The following is an 18,175-nucleotide window of genomic DNA, read 5'->3' as shown; positions in this document are numbered from 1 at the left end:
CTCAAGTGAGCAAGACAAAATACTTAGAAAATCTGTCAATAATGGAAAATAACAGAAGTTTCTATTTGAATGGGTCTTTGTGATTCGCTAAGAGCATGTCCATGTATCCATCTCACTTAACACAACAACAAGCATTGGACAAGATGTTATTAGCACTTCTTTGTGAATGTAGGAAATCTGAGCTTTGAATGGCTTGCCCAGGGTTAAAACAACTACTTCAGCAGAGCAAATCATAACCCCAGTTCTGACACATGGCCCCTCCATTGCTCCTTCTGCACTGACTGGGTGCATTCCAAAGCCCTGCAGGGATCATCATGGTCATCATTTTTGCTTGGCAAGAGCTGTTCATTTGTACTGATGGGATCTTGCCCTTTGATTTAAAAGATAAATACATAGGGGAGTTAGGGAACTGGAAAGAGAAAACCCAACAGAATTCTTTCTAGAGAAAAAAAAGCTGTGAGTAAGGTGAAAGAAGACAGAAAAGGGTTTCACTTTCTGTAATTGCAGAATATATTTACAATCCCAGTACTATATTTGTCTAACACATAAAATGTGTGGTGATGGCTGTCTCCCTTCTCAGAGTGGGCCTCTTGTTAACTTCAAAGAGAGCCTGTTTGTACCTACAAATCTAATAGCTTAGTTCACAAAGTAAAATGAAATTCAAAGGAAATGCTGTTTTACAGTCTACACCTCTTTCTTCTCTCTGACTGAAGTGAATGGAGGGCATTTTCTGTCCCTATTTCGTGGGTGCCCCTGTTTTGCACAGCGGACTCAGGTGGTAATTGTCAAGGAAAGGGAGAGATTGTGACAGTCGTGTGCTGGCCATGCCAACCACCAAAGCTAAAGCAAAATGTCCTGTTTGTGTAGGGAGAGACCTCAATAAGCATAAATGAGCTTCCCTAGAAACCCTGAACGCTAGGTGGAACACTAAAATGTCTAGAAAAGAAGCAGTTCCTGCTTGATTGAAGTATGTGACATGCACAGACCTACTCATTGAGGGAACAGAGAAGCAGTGCCAGGCAGTGGGTATCTCATTGGGCAATTAGGGCACTGTCTCCTGAGAAGTAAATATTTGCCTATTGTTCCTTAAAAAACTGAAGTGAGGGTAATTGGAGGACATGGTATGGGATTCTTTCTGGTGGTGGAGGGGACCTTTACAAACCTAAGAAACCCTCAGAGCTGATTTTTGTTAAAACGTTGAGTGTTTCAGGATTTTGAATATAAGAAAGGCTTTATCCATGATAAAAAGCTAAAACTATGAATTGAAAATAGCGTTTTATATAATATTAAGATGCTAAGTATTGAATTCTGACTGAGTGCATTTGTGTTTAAAAAAATAGCACAATTTAAATTTGAGGTACATTTCCAGATGTATAAAGAGATTCTATACTAATGACTATCCCCCTCTACCTTGTGAAGTTCCTTCCTGTTTACAGGCTTAACCAGACCATGCCATAAAGTGAGAGCAAGTTCCTAAAATTAAAACTCGGGACTTCCCTGGTGGTCCAGTGGTTAACACTTCACCTTCCAATGCAGGGGGTGCGTGTTTGACCCCTGGTTGGGGAGCTAAGATCCCACATGCCTCACGGCCAAAAAAACCAAAAAACATGAAACAGAAGCAACATTGTAACAAATTCAGTAAGGAGTTTAAAAATGGTCCACATCAAAAACAATTTTTTTTAAACTTAAACATTAAACTTAAACATCAAAGCTGTGAACTCATCAATTGGATGTGTGATCCAATGACAACAATAACCCCAAGAAGCCCCCTTGCCATGTGTGTCCCCAGCTCGAGGGAGCCTGAGAAGAGAGCATGGTCCTGGGGTGGACATCTCTCAGCTTCCACAAGCACCACCTTTTGGTGTGTGGGTCCAGGGGCCTTGGTCAGATAAGGAGTGTTTACTGAGCGCTGACGCTGTGCTCAGAGTGGAGAGCACAGGTGCGAAGAGGGCGGCAGGCTTCCTGTAACAAGAAGCTTTCTGTCCCACGGAGAAGACTGACACCGAGGGAACATTGACAGGACAGAGAACAGGACTCCCTGGAGACACATCAGGACATTGAAAAGAATGTGACGTCACCAGGTAGAATATTAGAGGAAGGATTGTTTCAGAGATACCTGAAGGATGAGTAAGCGCGATGAGGCATTGTTTCTCCTTCCCACCTGGATGCCGGCCCCTGGAATTAGGGGAGCTTCATGAGACAGGAGACCACAGACAGGAACTCTTCACTCTGAATTTAACAGCAGTCTCCTTTGTATGCTAGTCATGTAGGATTCAGCCACTCTCAATGCAGAAACAATGAGAGGTGACCGAATTTGGACAATGGTCTTATTTTATGTATTTTTTGGCCCTTATTGAATTAAAATTATCAGATTTATTCTACACTCTGTGTAAGGTCACTGCCATAATCTTTAGTTCTTCTCAGAGTGAGGTCAATCTATTTAACTACATCAGAGTCCTATGATGGGGTTCTTGAGGTGCAAATTTCCGCAACCCCCTCAGACAGACTGAGGCAGGGATCATTTGAGAAAGACTACAGGGAAGGCCAGGTCGTCTGCATTTTTAAAGGGCACTCACTAATCTAGATGCTGAGTTTCAGAGCCCTGAATGAATGCAATGTCTATGTCGAGGCCAAATTTAACTCACTTTCGAATTTTAGTACAAAATTTGGTTTTGCTTTTATGTTAGAACTTTACTTTTGTTTTGTTTTGTTTTGTTTTACTAGTCCTGGGCCAAAGTGACATTGGTTGCTTCAGGATCCTTGCTTGTATTTCTCATGTTACCATACCGGAAAAAGACGCTAGAGGGCAGCATAAGGCCGCAAAACCTGCCGTATGGGAGGCGGGAGCGGGGGGAAAAAAGCCTCAACAGGCTCCACTGGCGCTGGGAAGTGGACACTGTTTTCGCCCAACTAAAATTCCACAGTTAGCCTTTAGAATAACGCACGCCTTTGTTTGTGGCTCTGTTTCATTATATAGACAGGAGTTTAGTGTGAAAGTGTGCAAGCTAGGGGCCGCTTATCCCATTCCCCAGCTTGACTCGGAAGAAGGTAGTCAGAAATAGGTAAGAGCCTAATCTCTCTGAAACGAGGAATTCCACGCGGGTGACCTTGTTCAAATTGCCTTTCGTGACACTGCCGCGTTCTCAGGGGGTTGTGTGTCTCTTCCCGCTGATACAGTTTTGCTTTCATTTCCCAGCTGTTTGCGCTGCGTCCCCTCTGGCTTTTATGTACAAGCTGCAGCACGCAGTGGAAAGAGCAGCAGAAATTTGCTCCCTGCAATGATTGCCTAGCACAGTTGTACTTACTTTCACTGTGGGACTTCTGAGTCCTGGCCCCTTTAGAGAGAGAAAGGGTTGGTGTAACTCTTCCTGCTGTTCTTTCTCTTGTTCCTGTATTTGACAAAAGTGTATGTTTGTATGTGTATGTATATGGGAAGGAGCTCATATGCATTGATTCCCTACTAAACACTAAATAGATTTAAATGAGCTTATTTTATTTAATCCTTGAACCTACCCAGGGACTTGAATTGAGGTCAGTCTTGCTAATTCGTTAATCTAGCTCAAGAGCAAAGATGGGGGAAGGATTGTCTTTGGCCCCCATCTTCCATGGGTCCCCTTCCTTAAGACATTATTAAGTTTATCCTTCAGCAAATTGAGGAAAATTTACTTTGCGAAGGAAAAGTGAAAGATTCCTAGGCGCAGAGAATACAGTGCCCTCAGGTGGCCACTTAGCAAAATTACTTAAAAGTGAATAATTCCTTCATAGGCCACATCTAGGTCAGCCCAGGCAGAGCTTTGACCTTTGTTTTCTCTCTCATACCCCAATTCCTTGGCCCTACGGGTTTTGAGTGAGCTCTCCCTCTGCCCTACCATCTTGTCTCTTCCCTTCTTACCACCATGACTAGTGTGTGCTTGTTAACCTTCCTTGTATCCCTCCTTAAATCTTACCTTGAAAGCAAACACCTGCTGTTGTTTATCCTGCTTCCAAGCCACTAAGAGCTCCCCTAAGCAGAGACAACTGGACTAGGGCTGTCATTTCAAATAGACTCAATCTCTAAGCAGAGATTTGAGGATGAATAGCATTCTTGCTCTTTTCATCTTGATCTCACATCAGCCTCTGTTACTCAGCTACCTACCCTCTCCAGTCCTGAATAGACCACATATCCCACGTTTTTCTACCCTTCAGTGTTTTAGACAAATCCTTGCTGCAATAAATCAGTGATCCAGATTCTATTCCAAAACCCTGATCATGTTTAAATATACCCAAGCTTTGTGTACTCAGCCATGTAACATCTGGTAGCCTGCTTGCCTTGCCCAGATAATTTACTCAAATACAAAACTTTCAGAGAAGAATCCGACTTTGAGCTTAGCCTTAAAGCAGGAGATGGCATTGAACATGTTGTCTGTCCTGTTGGTTAGGCTATCTTTGTTAGATTTTTTTCTTTCTTTTTTTTTTTTTTTCGGTGTGTAGGGGAAAGAGATTTACTCACATTACTTCAGTTAATGGGAGATTATTTTAAGGATCCATTAGGAAGAGAGACAAGACATCCTTTCAGCTGCTGAACAACGAGACCACACAGAGAATAAAAACTTTGTTCTAATAGTCATACTGGGATCTCAAGAGCAGCCCTTCTACATGTTCCCTTGGATACAAATGCCCACTGCTCCCTAATTCAGGGCTGCACCACCGACCTCTCTCTGCTGTGTCTACTCCCACTTAGATCATTCTTTCTCTCCTCTCAGAGACCGCTTCCTGGTCTCTCCTACTCTTGGCTTCTACCTCATGGCTTCTACCTATTGCTTTTGCTCCTGTGTGCGTTTCCACTTCTGTCCACTCTCCTCTTCCTCTCACTTTCAGATTCCCCCCAAAACATGCTCTAACATGGTGAGTGGACTTGTCTAGAACACAACTGCATGGGCTTTGTACCTGCTACTTGTGGTCAGGCTCACTTCCTCAGACCGAGTAGCTGTAAACCCAGAGGTAGATTTGCACGGCATAAAACAGGAACTTAAAAGATGGTCTCTGGGGCTTCCCTGGTGGCGCAGTGGTTGAGAGTCTGCCTGCCAATGCAGGGGACACGGGTTCAAGCCCTGGTCTGGGAAGATCCCACGTGCCACAGAGCAGCTGGGCCCGTGAGCTACAAATACTGAGCTCTGCGCGTCTGGAGCCTGTGCTCCGCAGCAAGAGAGGCCGCGACAGTGAGAGGCCCGCGCACCGCGATGAAGAGTGACCCCCGCTTGCCACAACTAGAGAAAGCCCTCGCACAGAAACGAAGACCCAACACAGCCAAAAATAAATAAATGAATAAATAAATTTATAAAAAAAAAAAAAAAAAAAAAAGATGGTCTCTGGGACGGAGGCTGTGGGCTTGGAAGGCTCTCATAGCTTCCCAGAAGGAAGCAAGGTGATTTGCTTACTCAGAAGGGCCCTAAGGATCATGGCAGAAGGTGAAGAGAAGGGAATTAAGGGTTTTTTAAGCAGGAGAGTGGAGTTTATGGTGCGCTTGAGAATCATTCCTTTGGCTTTGGTGCAGAGGATGGGCTGAGGAAAGAGATTGCTCTGGAGGCAATTGTCATGGTACAGAACAGAGACAATTGGGCTCTGAGTACATAAAAGTAAGACTTGACATTTTTGTTACTCCGTTTCCCACATAAGAATTGAGAGACAATTAGAGATACGAAACTATTGTTTTTCTCCTGACGTCTCCATTGAATTCCCAGGCTTTGCAGAAATAAGCCTCAGTCTCCTTTGTTTACTATAATGCCGTTGTCACTTTGTTTTAATACTACTCCCTTCTGCCCCCCGCCGTTGAGACATCCTTTCCCTCCCAGGCCCAGCTGCCTCGGACCTGCTGTCTAACGTTTGGCTTGGAAGTTCTTCCTTCTCCTTTCGTATAACCCTTGGACCAGCTTCCACGACTGCCACAGAGTTCGTCTTTATTCCCTACCAGTGAACTCTGTTTTCTTTCTTTTTTTTAAAATTCCTTCACTCATTGTACTTGTTCTGGAATCTCTTCTACATTGGGTATAGTTTTACTATGCACAGTTTTTTTCAACTCCCACCAATTCTATTATTTAAAATTTCTCTTCCCACTCTTAGGATCCTGGGAACTTAGAGCTTGAAGGGATCTTGGAGACACTTTGATCTGAGCCTTTCCTTATACACATGAGAGACATGTGCTCAGGAGACTGTGCACAGCCAGCCAGATAGTCAGTGTTCTAGATCTGGCTGGTCTTCTGATGCCCAGTTTAACACTTTTCACAATAGACCAGGGATAGCAAGTTGCATTGCTCAGATTCACCTCAGTTTTCTGCTAGTGACAGCCTGGAACACATGCTGAAAAGAAATGAGGCCTTCTGTGGACTCACTGAAGAAGCCAGTTCGTATGGTCCACCATGAGCTTAAGATGGAACATGGTAGCACATGGGTCACCCGTTAGCTTTTTTTTTTTTTTTTTTTGCGGTACGCAGGCCTCTCACTGTTGCGGCCTCTCCCGTTGCGGAGCACAGGCTCCGGACGCGCAGGCTCAGCGGCCATGGTCCACGGGCCCAGCCGCTCCGCGGCATGTGGGATCCTCCCGGACCGGGGCACGAACCCGCGTCCCCTGCATCGGCAGGCGGACTCTCAACCACTGCGCCGCCAGGGAAGCCCCCGTTAGCTTTTTATTCTGGTGCAACTTTAAGGACCTCAATCCTTCCCCTTTGCAGTTGCTCTGGGACTTAAGTGCTGATGCTGGTTCCTTCTCACCCTCGACCCTGGCTGAGCTCTGACAGCCACAGGGCTTGGCTTGTGTGCTTGGAATATCTGCAAGGATGTCCTCTTCCAGGAGAAATAGCTTCCCTCTCCTCCCACAGGAAAGTGTGGCCTCCTAGAAATCCGAATCCAGCGCTCACATGCCTTTTGGACAAGGTGCCCGTTTCCCATGTCCCAGTGGGATGGTGATGAGATGAGATGAGCTCTTAAAGCTGGTGCCATGTGTGCTGTGGAGAACAGAGTGCCCGCATGTGCTCGAGCAGGGTCCTTAAGGGCCAGGTGACTGCTCACAAGACCTCAGCCTCATCAGCGCTTGTCCCTCTTCAGGGAATGCCAGGAGTGCAGCTGAGCTGTCTTCTTAGAGGCTGAGCTTCTCGGCCAAGAGCTCCCTATGTCAGGGCCATCTGGGAAGGAAAGCTTGGTATCATCTCTCTCACTGAGGAAGGCCTTAAGCCTTCAGTTTTCATGGCTCTCAGACCTCCCTCTTTTTTTCTGAAGGGAGAAAAATACAAAGGTCTTTGGAGTACAAGAAGCATAAACCCATATAGACTAACTTAAATGAAAAAGGGGGAAGTGGGGCAGAGTAGAGCATTCAAGAAACCCAAGGGCAAGAAAGAGAAAATTTACAGCTGGAGCTCATGAGAGCCATATCAGGAAAGCTGTTAGCAACAAGCCAGCATCTCGTCCCATCCTGGTCTCCATGGGGGCTCTGAGCTGCCTTCTCCTGGCTTCCCAGGGAGCCTTCCTTCTCCTCCCTCTCTGCACACTGGCTTTCTCTGCTTTCACCAGCGTTGGCAAACGTGGCCTCCCCAGACCTGGCCTTCCACCCCTGACCAATTCAAATACTCAGGAGAGACTGACTTGACTTTCGGAAGCCTAGGGCCAAATTCTTGTGGGAGTAAATTTGATTGGAACACACGTCCTACCTGTGACCAGGGTTGGGGGATAGGAGGCAGGGTCACACTGTAAAAAGACGACTGCTCTGGATTTGTTTGAAGAGATATTTGGACGGTCTACCTGGGGTATAAGTGGAGCCATCAAGGGCTCCAAAAGGTGATCTTGAAGCTGCTATGCAAAAATCAAGGGAATGGGTTTGGCTTGCTCTGGAGCAGGGGCTTGGGATTGAGGCTACGGTCATCTAGGTGGCGGGAAACCGGGCATTGCATGGCCCCGATTTGTTCAGATGGCTCAAATCATAAATTCTTGGGTGAACAAAATCATTCTGTGGGTGGAGACAGAGACTGTGTCCATCGGGGGTCAGAGGCGGCCCATGGGATTCAAAAGCCAGAGCAGAAGTCGGAGTCTCACTGGAATTCACAGGGACACAGGAGGAAGGAAACCAGATTTTCATCCTCTGCGGAACTGGAAAGATTCAAACCAGGCCCCTCTAGATCTACAAAGGACAGAGAGGCCCCAGCTGGCATCTGGATAATATTACAAGTGATCGTTATAAATCTCAAAAGTAAGTATCACTAGTATATTCAGGCAGTTGTTTCATTGAGTTAGGGTTTCGTAATAATGCAGCTCCAGCCCTCTTACACCGTGACTCAGAGGACAGCTAGCTTCTCCCGCTGACCCTGAACAATTTGTCTAGAGCCATGGGTCAAAATCGGAATAGACTGGAAAATTGGGTGGCCCTAGTACAAAGTCACCCCTACTATTGTAGAGATGCTTCAAAGCCAGTTCTGCTAACTTTACTCATGTAGGAAAGCACATTTTTAATGCCATTGTGCTGCTGCTGGACCATGATTTTCATACACTGGAGGGTACTTCCGATGCTACTTCAGAACCCCATGAGGTCAATCAGGGTTTCTTGTTAATGCCACATTAATGGGGTTTTCTGTGTCTGCTCTTAAAAGGGCCCTTTCTTGGCCTTTGCAATGAATTATTCAGGTTTTTCTTAAGGATAATGCAAGAAGCCATATAGCATTATAATTAAGTTTCAGGCTTGGGGTCAGACAGACTTGGGTGAAATAGCATCTCTACCGTCTATTTCTGTGTGTCCTTAGGCAAGGTCCATCATATCGTCTTCATCGTCATCCGCTTTTCACTAATCATTCGCTAAGAGACTTACATATATATTATCCCCTTGTTTTTCATGGCTAACTGATGAGGTTGCTGTACCTAGCCCCACGTTACAGATGATGAAGCTAAGGTGAGGCTTAGGAAGGTTAGACATGTCACCTAAACAGTAATGATAATAAAATCAAACGGTAAGAATAATTACTTTAACCATTTCTGAGGGCTGATCATATCCCATGCACTCATAAATATTTTACTCATAAGATCTCACTTAATTCTCACAACTGTGCACAAGCTCAGCCAGTGTGTTCTTTAAAGCTCAGGTGTTTATAAGGAGGGTGGACCTGTAAGGCCCACCTGGGTATGACAGGGTTTGGCAGTATTTAGGCCACTTTCCCATAACTGCCCTGGCACAGGACAGCCCAGCTGGCATTCCCAGGTTTCTTAGAGGTTGGTTATTAGCATTCCTAGCCACGCTGTACTAGGTTCTGTCCCCACCTCCACCCCCCAACTCCCCGCCCTGCTCCCCCTCAACACAAACACTGTTTGGATCTCCCACCACTGGTTTCACCTTGCAGTTCAGGGACTGTAAAATGACTTCTTTAAGGTCCTGTACTAATGTACTGTATCTATAACCCAGCAATTCTGTATCCCTCAACCTCAAGAAACATAAAACAAGTTCTGCAGGAGACCTGAGAGCCTTCCCACCAGGCTTGGGGCTAGAATGTAGTCCTCCTTTATCGGGCAGTAGTGCAAATTTATCCCACCGTAGGACTTACCTCAGAAAATATTCTTGGGCATCTTTCTTTCCAGTTGTGGACCCCTTTGATGATGATGATGTTCTTGCTATAACTGAGGGTTTCAAGGACTGAGAACCAGTATTTTATCATCTCCTTTGTAAATTTTGCATCTCAGTATCTGCCTCAGACTCACGTTATCATATATCTATTATGTTGGCACTTCAGTCAGAACCTCAACTTTGATGCTGTATTTTACAAGTATGATCTCTTAATCTTTACAACAATTAGATGAGTGAGACATTAATGCTTCCATATTACAGATGAGAAAATGGAGACTTAGACTAAGTTAATTGCCCAGAAGTAGAATTTGAACCCAGGTCCATAGAAATATTTCAATACTACTATATATATTTCCCAACGTATTAGAAGGGATTCCTTCTGGATATCTAGAGTGAAAGATAGTAATTATATTAATTTTAGGGAAAAATGTCATGTAATAAAAGAAATTATTTCCTCCTTTGTATAAAACATAGTTCTTCAAACTTCTACATTCCTACCTGTGTAATGCTGCAAATGGCACCTCTGGTAATTACAAAATAACTGGGTATTTCTCCTTTCACTTTCCACTTGCTCTCCCCATCCATGTGCCTTGTATAGAATCTATATATTGGTTCTGTTTCCTTAGCCCCTAAAGTCTTCGTCAAACACAACAGCCAACAATTTTAATTGCTGTGTGTCCTTAACATGTATTCTATAGAACATTTGCATTATAGATGCTTAAAGCAGGCCCAGGCAAATATAGTCCTTGGTTGGATGATTGGAGATTGGTCTATCAATCCATCATCAGCTTGTTCCAGTAGGTTATTTGCTAGTCCATTCAACTGTTAAGCCCTCCATTTTCCTAGCCTTTAGGAAAAGTTCCCCACACCTTCTCGACCCACTTTTTGATTACTGCTGTTAACTATTTGCATTTCTCCTTAAGAATAATTTAAGTATTGGAAGAACAAAGTATTTGGAGACATGCCCTAGGGAATTTTATATACTATTCCAGTGGGATTTGATGACCTGATTGAGACTCTTCCATCCTTTAAGCACAGAAGCAATTTGTTCTTTGAAAAAAATACAGAAGAGTTCAGGTACTTAAGAAAAATGTGAGTTTTATTTGACTCTCTCAAGCTCATGATATTTTAAGAAGCTTTTTGGCAATGTCTGTAAAGCTTTTTTGTGCACTTTGTATCACTTTGTCCTTTCTGGCTTTCCAGAAAACCCGGGTGGCTTTCCCCACTTTTCTTCTGTATATCTAAGTAGAGAGCAGGTGACATTTTTGACCTGCATTAAACAGGCCATTATGATGGAGAAGAGCTGTTCTTTTATACTTACTCTGTACACCACTAGGTCTTCCCCACCCAAAATAAATGTACATTTATTTTGAAATAGGAAAAGAAAATTTCTTTGAAATAAGAAAAGTAATTTTGAAAAAGAAAGCCAAGTTGTTATACTGAGCTCCTCAAAATTTCAGGGAAGATAGCAGGTTTGAATAGGTCCTCTTACAGGTCCCCTAGTTATAAGTCTCTATTAATTTACAGAACAGTCATTTCTAAACGCCTCTACCCATTCTATTCCTGTCACTGAGAAGGTTTTTAGTAAAACTAGGAGGCAGTGTAGTACAGTGGGAAAAGAGGTCACCTGGAACTGGAGGCTGGGGTGCCAGTGTTATTCTCCTGGGACTGGTTGCATTGCCTTGGGCAGGTCACTTACCTCTCCAGAAGGGTAATTTGCTCACCTGTCAGGTAGGGATAATAACAACTTCCTGCCTATTGTGAAGAGTTGGTATGAGAATCAAATGGTACGAGAGATGGCAAATCACCATTCAAACTGAGGTGCTGTGCACGTGTCCGGTGGAACAGTATTTGTGAGATAGGGAAGCTCTGCAGACCGTATGCAGTCCCAGAGAACAACACCCAGAGAGTGGAAAACGAAACGTGAAATGGTGACAGGCTGGATGCTGCCAAAGTATGTCTACAGTATCTAAACTGGCTGTCACTTGGGTGGGGAAAATGGAAAAGTAATGAAAATATTTGAACCCTGTTTTTACCAAAAGGTAAATTTACCAAGCATGAGACAAAGTTAGCTTGGCGTGAACTGATATGCCCGAACTCGCACCCCAACTGCCACAGTGTCACTGACCTAGCGTGGTTAAAAAGAAGATGGATTACCACACACCCCTCCATAGCAATTTCATTTTATTATTTCCCACCAGCTTTGCCTTCCAGTCTGTTGGCCAAACACACATCTGTCTTCATACTAAGTTTTACAGTCATACTTTTCAAATATTCTCCTTCTTTGGGCAATTTTATTTCAAAAATATCAGCTAGAAACAGAAATTTCAGAATGTTGAAAGCATTTTCTGTCCTGTCTGTAACTATAATGTCAATATCAACTCTTAAAGCCTTACTACAGGGAAACATTAAAGTCTGAACTCCAGTTTTCTTGGTGCCCGCCCACCTGTTCACACACAGGTATTAGGCTGGGTTACAGATGAATGTAGGTGTCTTACTTATCTCTCTGTGGGAGGCAACTGAAAAGTGGCTTCCATATCTAAAAATCAAATTTGGAAGGCATGAGAGTTCTACCGACTCATTGGAATTTAGATACCTAACTTTTATGACTATAGAAGCAAATTGGCTTTATTTTCATGAGATTACTCAGTGAGCATGCAGATACGTCCCGCATCATCCTGGGAATCTGTGTTATTTGGCTTGGACTCTTTGAACATTTATTACCATTACTTTTCTCCGCTGGCCAAGTTACTCCAAAACATTCCTGTATTTTGTAGCAGTGGAGCTGTACAAATTGGCCACTCACCACCTGGATTATACAGTGTGTAAACTAGTGCAGATTAAGTGAAAATTATCATGGATTCAGGAGACCTGGGCTTGGAATCGGACCCTGCCATTTTTCTGGTGTTGTAGCACTGAACCATAGTGTCTTTGTCTGGGACACGTGTCCATGATAACCTTTATTCTTTCTGTAGCTCATCGGGTGAAAACCAAGTGACAATATCTATGTACAAGTGCTCAGTAAAGTTTAGGGCACTACAGTCAGTTATTGTTATAACTGTCAGTTATTGTTATAATGATAAAGTCAGAGCTGTCTTTTCTGGTTTTGACCATGGCAAAGCTTGCACTGATCATGAAGGACTCAAAGCAGTGATGAGGCTCTCTCTCGCTCGGTCCGGGCTCTGTACATTTAAATTCAGCTGTCTCAGTGAGTTTTGTGAAATTCAATGCCTTTGTGGTGAAAACAATATACAAACTGTTGGATATGGGAGCCTGCTGTGGAATCAGGGATACCTGTGGCTGGCAAGGACCTGAGAGCTAGAAGCAGGAGACCAGAGGGAATCTAATCCAGGAATCCTGGAGTGGCAGTCCACAGGCTAGATGGAGAGAGACATCTGCAAACCCACAGGAAGTGCACATAGAGATTAACAGATGTACCAAGGCAAAGCATCAGGGGTCCACGCAGTTAGCTTGGCTCTGTTCTATGACCACAAACAATAAATCCCCACCTCTCTGTAATGATAACAGTGTAACAAAGTAGGAGCATCTGGAGAAATAGTGTAAAGTGTCCATAGTGGGGAGTGTGCCTAGGGAGGCCACATGAGTTAGGTCATACTTGTATATGGGGCAACACAAGAGAATGACAGAGTGGCCAGAGATAGAATGAGGTAGAGGTACAGGATAGGCTGAAATGTGATTTCCCACAAAGATTTTGGCATTTATTTTAACTGCTGAAGAGACTCATGAATAGGTTCTCATCACCACACGTTGATACCCTAAACTATTTCTGTACCTCTATCTTTGTCTGTCTCTCTCTGCAAATGAATTCAACACATGTTGGTTAAAATTGTTCCTGAATTACACTGTCGGAATGGAAAAAAATGTCACTGCATTGAACCCTCTTAATGAGCTGGGTGGCTTCAAGAAAGCGGTCAGTAGAAGAAAAATTCCCCACAATTAACTTCATTCATTATTTCTCAGGTGTAGGGAACCAGGGAACCCTCACTATGTCCTTATTGTTCGAATGATGATTTATTGAATGAAAACTGCTAATTCATACATTCATTCAATGAGTCAACAAATAATTAGTGAGTACTAAGTAAAAATGAGACTAAAAAGGTGCTTCACTTACGATGCTTTCTTCAAGGAATTTATAAAATAATGGGAAGGCAAGATATCCACACAGAGAACTGGGAAGGAAATGCTAATTGTCAGAAAAGAGGTTCAAAATATTACGAGGATTCAAAGATCATACTTGCGTATGACTGAGAAAACACATTAACAAGGTGGAATTTGAGTTGAGACCCCGAAATTGCATCAGGCTTTGAAATGGAACATTGGAAGGGGAAAGACACTCATGATGGAAGTAATGTACTGTGAAGAGTGATGGAACAGTAACTGTGCAGTATTGGAGAAATGGTGAAAAATACAGTTTGACTAAAGATTAAAATATAGGTAGAGGATTGATGTTAGCCTAATTCTCTCCCTGGCAAAAATTGTTGGGGAGACATTGTTCAAAGTTTAGAAAAAGTTACTGAGGGAGGATATCTCAAAATCTTGACCACCCTGAGCCTCACACTTTATTTAGAAACCAGCGGGATGTATTAAAGAAATCAAAACACAGTATGGGGACGATGGATATGGTATTAATGAGGAGGTTGGATAGAGGCAGGGACACCAGGTAATAGGTTACTGCATAAAAGGTGTACGTGGGGAAAGGAAGATAACTGGAAAAGGAAAGGAAAATGGAGGCATAGACCTCAGAAGTATTGGCCAAGTTGAGTCATCCACATCAAAGTTCTCAGCAATAATTTGAATGTAAGGTATAAGAAATAGAATGGAGTTAATAAATGATATTGAAATTAATTTCAGTTTGGGTAATAGGGTGACTAGAAATGTGATTGCTATAAAATAGGGAAGTCTAGAAGTAATTTCCCAGTGTGGGGAGGGAGGAAAGATGATGGTTTGTTTTTAGGCTGAGCTTAGAAAACCAGGATGGGACTAAAGATAAGGATTTGCAGGTATTTCCTAGAAGTAAGAACAGGTTATTCTAGGATTAAACCCTTTATGCACCAAGGAAGACTGAGGTGTAGAGAATTTAAACAATATCTAATAAATCAAACTGATGACCACTGAATTTCTAAAATTAACCTGATTTTTCATAGAGATCTATGGAGGGCACAGGTCTAGCGTTTCAGAGCAAAACATCCACCTGAATTGCCAACTCTGACTTCAATAATGACTACTTGGTGTGCCCTGAACTTAGATGTAGTTTCGGATAGTGTTTGTTGTTCAATCCAAACTGTTCATTGTTATGAACGTATTCATTTATCTACTCTTAGGTTCAAATGTGTTAGAGAAATATTAACAATTTCCCATGCTTTTGCTTCTAGTAATTTAACATCACTTATTTAAGCAATCACAGGAAATAGTAACGTTGGCTTTCTACCCAGAAAAAACATGAAATAAATAAGTTTGTGCTTGTTCTCCAGGGACTAGAGATGATTTTTTTTTTTTTCTTCTATCTAACAGGGCACACCTGTTATAAAAAGAGGATTACATTTAATTTGCCTCCCAAAGAAAGCCTGCATTAACTTATATGGTCAAGATCCAACCTGCCGATGTTCATTTGTGGATGTGTGACAAAAGATTAAAATTAAAGATAAAGATACAAATCGAGGCGGAGGCAGAGTTTGATTGTTCTCTGATGTAAGGAAGGGCATCTTTCCTGCAGAATAACTCTGAGAAACTAGCCCAGCCTGATTGTACTTTTTCTACCAGCCAGTCACAACAAGAATTGAGAGGAATGTTAGCGAAGTCTCCCAATTTGCTGTCCAAAGTCAAATCCTCTGAGCAATGCCACTTATAAGAGACTGTGGGAGCCTCCTTAAGTTTCCCTAGAGTTTTAGCTATCCAAATCTACAAAGCAGTTGTCCTTTTTATGTATGCTCTTTTTAATTAAAATGAAACTGAGATGTTTAAGAGGCGCTAAAAATTACATATGGATAAACAGGAAAGCTGAGTCAAAGAACTAATTATACCTTGATGCTGGCATTCTGCTGCTGTAGAGCTCAGAGTCCTTGCTCTAACTGCCTCATGCTCCCTGTTTTAAGAGAAGAGAAAACCTCCTACACCACTTCATTTTTCTGCTTTTGGTTGATGGCTCCCAAGCCAGGCCTTCCAGCCCCAGCATCCCTAAGCCCCCAGTTTTATATCATCCCTGTAGGACACTCCTACTCAAATTACATGTTAAATGCAGTTTCATCTCTTCTCTCCAAATTATTACTGTTTCAATTCCCTCATCTCCTAGCCTGCATGGCTTTTATTTTTGGACTTCTCATTGCCTTTAAAAAAAAGAACCAAAAAACAGTAGTCACAAATTCTATCATGTTACTCAAGGCTTTCCTTTGACTTTTTTTATCCAACATTATTTACCATGGCCTCTTTGATAATTCTTCTTTTCCAGCCCATCCTGGCCTTTTGTGCTCTTTTTTGAATGCTGTATTAATTTTGTCTTCTTGGTACATTTGTGCTGTTCCCCATGTTTGGCACCTTCATTTATGTCATTACAAAGTAATGTATCCTATACCTTCTTTTGGTCTAAACTCGTTCATGATACTTCAGCTTACAACTGATGTCCATAAAATCCTTTTATTTCTCTGATTTTATAAGGCGCATTTAGCCTGAACCTTACAACCTGTCCCTCGGGCTTCACAGAATTCTTGTGTCAGTCTGTTTATATCAAAATAGAAGATACTTATCAAGCGATTGTTCCATTTATGTTACCAGATTCAATGCTGCTGGGATTCAAACAGAGTATGTCAAAGAAAGCTCTCGAGCTGCTTATTGTATAGTGCAGGGCACACTTCAAGTACACAAATGCGTCTAAAGTAAGTCAAAGAAAATCAGAATTGTACGTTTGACATCTTGTCGCTCTAATTATACTAGAAACACGGGGACAACCTGTACTTCTCATTCTTTTGTAGCCAATTATAACTAAGAAGCTTGTGTGCTATTCCCTACTCATTACTGCCCAACTACTGGGAAATGGATACTTGTGATATCATCCCAGATCATTCCACAGATGACATTCTTGAGAGGGGGGCTGTTACACACACATACACACACACACACACACATTCCACACTAGTGACAAAGATAAGGGTTTCTTGATTTTTTTTTTTAAAAGCCCACTCCCCAAATGTTTGAGATTATCTGGCTCTGTACATGTTCTTTGCACCTTCTTCTGCCACAGCTCCATCATTTCCTTGTCAGTTGCATACATGGCCTACTTAAATAATATGAATAAAAATCAACCACTCATAGCTTGAAGGAAGGGTACCAGCATGGCTTCAAGTCCATAGGAAACTGACTGTTACTGGATGTCCATCCTGGCTCTCGTTCATACACTGGGTCATTAAAAAGCCTAGCTTCCTTGCCATGCACAGGATTTTGCCTGCAAGATCCCATTAGTGCTAATGGGTCATTTTCCTTCCATCACCCCACGGATGAAAAGGAGAAGGTGCATCTTTGATGAAGTGCTAATGTTACACAGGGCTCAGGCCACTTAAAGGTTTCCTTTGTTCTCGTCCTATGGCAATCCTGTGGGAGACTTAAGACCACTCTCTGCTATACGAAGAGTTTATAAAGGCGGTATTAAGTTGTGGTGCTAAGTGCAGCTTCAGTAATGAAAATAAGAATGAGTCCCCTGCTTATAAAGCCAAACTCATCCACCTTGGTACGTCTGAGGCTTATATCCTACATGGCTTGAATCAATATTTTCTGCTCTTTAACAACACAAGGGAAAGATTACTACTTTTCCTCAATAAGCTTTAAAAACTTATTTGGGCAAGTAAGTGTGCTGATAGGAAAAAAAGTAGGAAGTAGCAGGAAATGGGGAAAGGAAGTAAGTGCATTTTAGGATTAGCTCTCTCCCTATGTGCTGCCTTACCATTCTTCTTTCTTTTCTGATTCTTATCTACTGTGACTTCAATCCGTCAGTTGACTGACAATATTTATTGATTGCCCACTGTGCTTGTAGTCCAGTACTAGGCACTGTGGGAGAATCTAAGACAAAGACACAATCTCTATCCTCCAGGAGGTTACAATCAGAAAGAGGAAGATTGGTTGTCAAATATGTAGCATCCCATACATAACTTTGAGTACTAAGTTCTACATCTGAAAAACCTGAAGCAGTGACAAGAATTCTTAATTCAACTCCCACTGTTCTCTAATACTACATTCATTAGGCCCAGAGGAAAGCTGAAATTTCCTAACAAATTTAGTTCAGCAAATGAATGCAGGGAGCACTTCCTTGCATTGATATTGGATATGTAATAGCATAAAGTTCAGCCCACAATCTCAGATGAGCAAGAAAGGTCACTTTCTCTACTTTTCTGTAACTCACCTTGGTTTCTGTTTTGAGCTCTGATTCTTTGAGTTAGTGAAACTGTAATCTCAGGCAATTTCAGTTCCCTTATTTCCTTGGGATTATGTCTAGATGATTTGGAGGTGGGGGGCTTCCATTGTACCGGTGTCTGGGGAGGTAGAGAGATTGCACAGGAGTTGGTCTCAAATATTCTATATTAATTGCTTAGGTGC

The 18,175-nt window shown here is 42.6% G+C and overlaps 1 protein-coding gene across 15 annotated transcripts in view; it reads left to right on the top strand.

Moving 5' to 3' along the window:
- Window positions 1-18,175, top strand: part of NRXN1 (neurexin 1) — a 1,148,195-nt gene that overhangs the window by 576,989 nt on the left and 553,031 nt on the right. The gene's annotated exons all lie outside the window — the stretch shown is intronic.

This window comes from Phocoena sinus, chromosome 13, assembly GCF_008692025.1.
Source record: "Phocoena sinus isolate mPhoSin1 chromosome 13, mPhoSin1.pri, whole genome shotgun sequence".
Lineage (NCBI taxonomy): Eukaryota > Metazoa > Chordata > Mammalia > Artiodactyla > Phocoenidae > Phocoena > Phocoena sinus.
The sequence above is the reverse complement of the archived record's forward strand: the minus strand, read 5'-3'. Positions and strand labels throughout refer to the sequence as shown.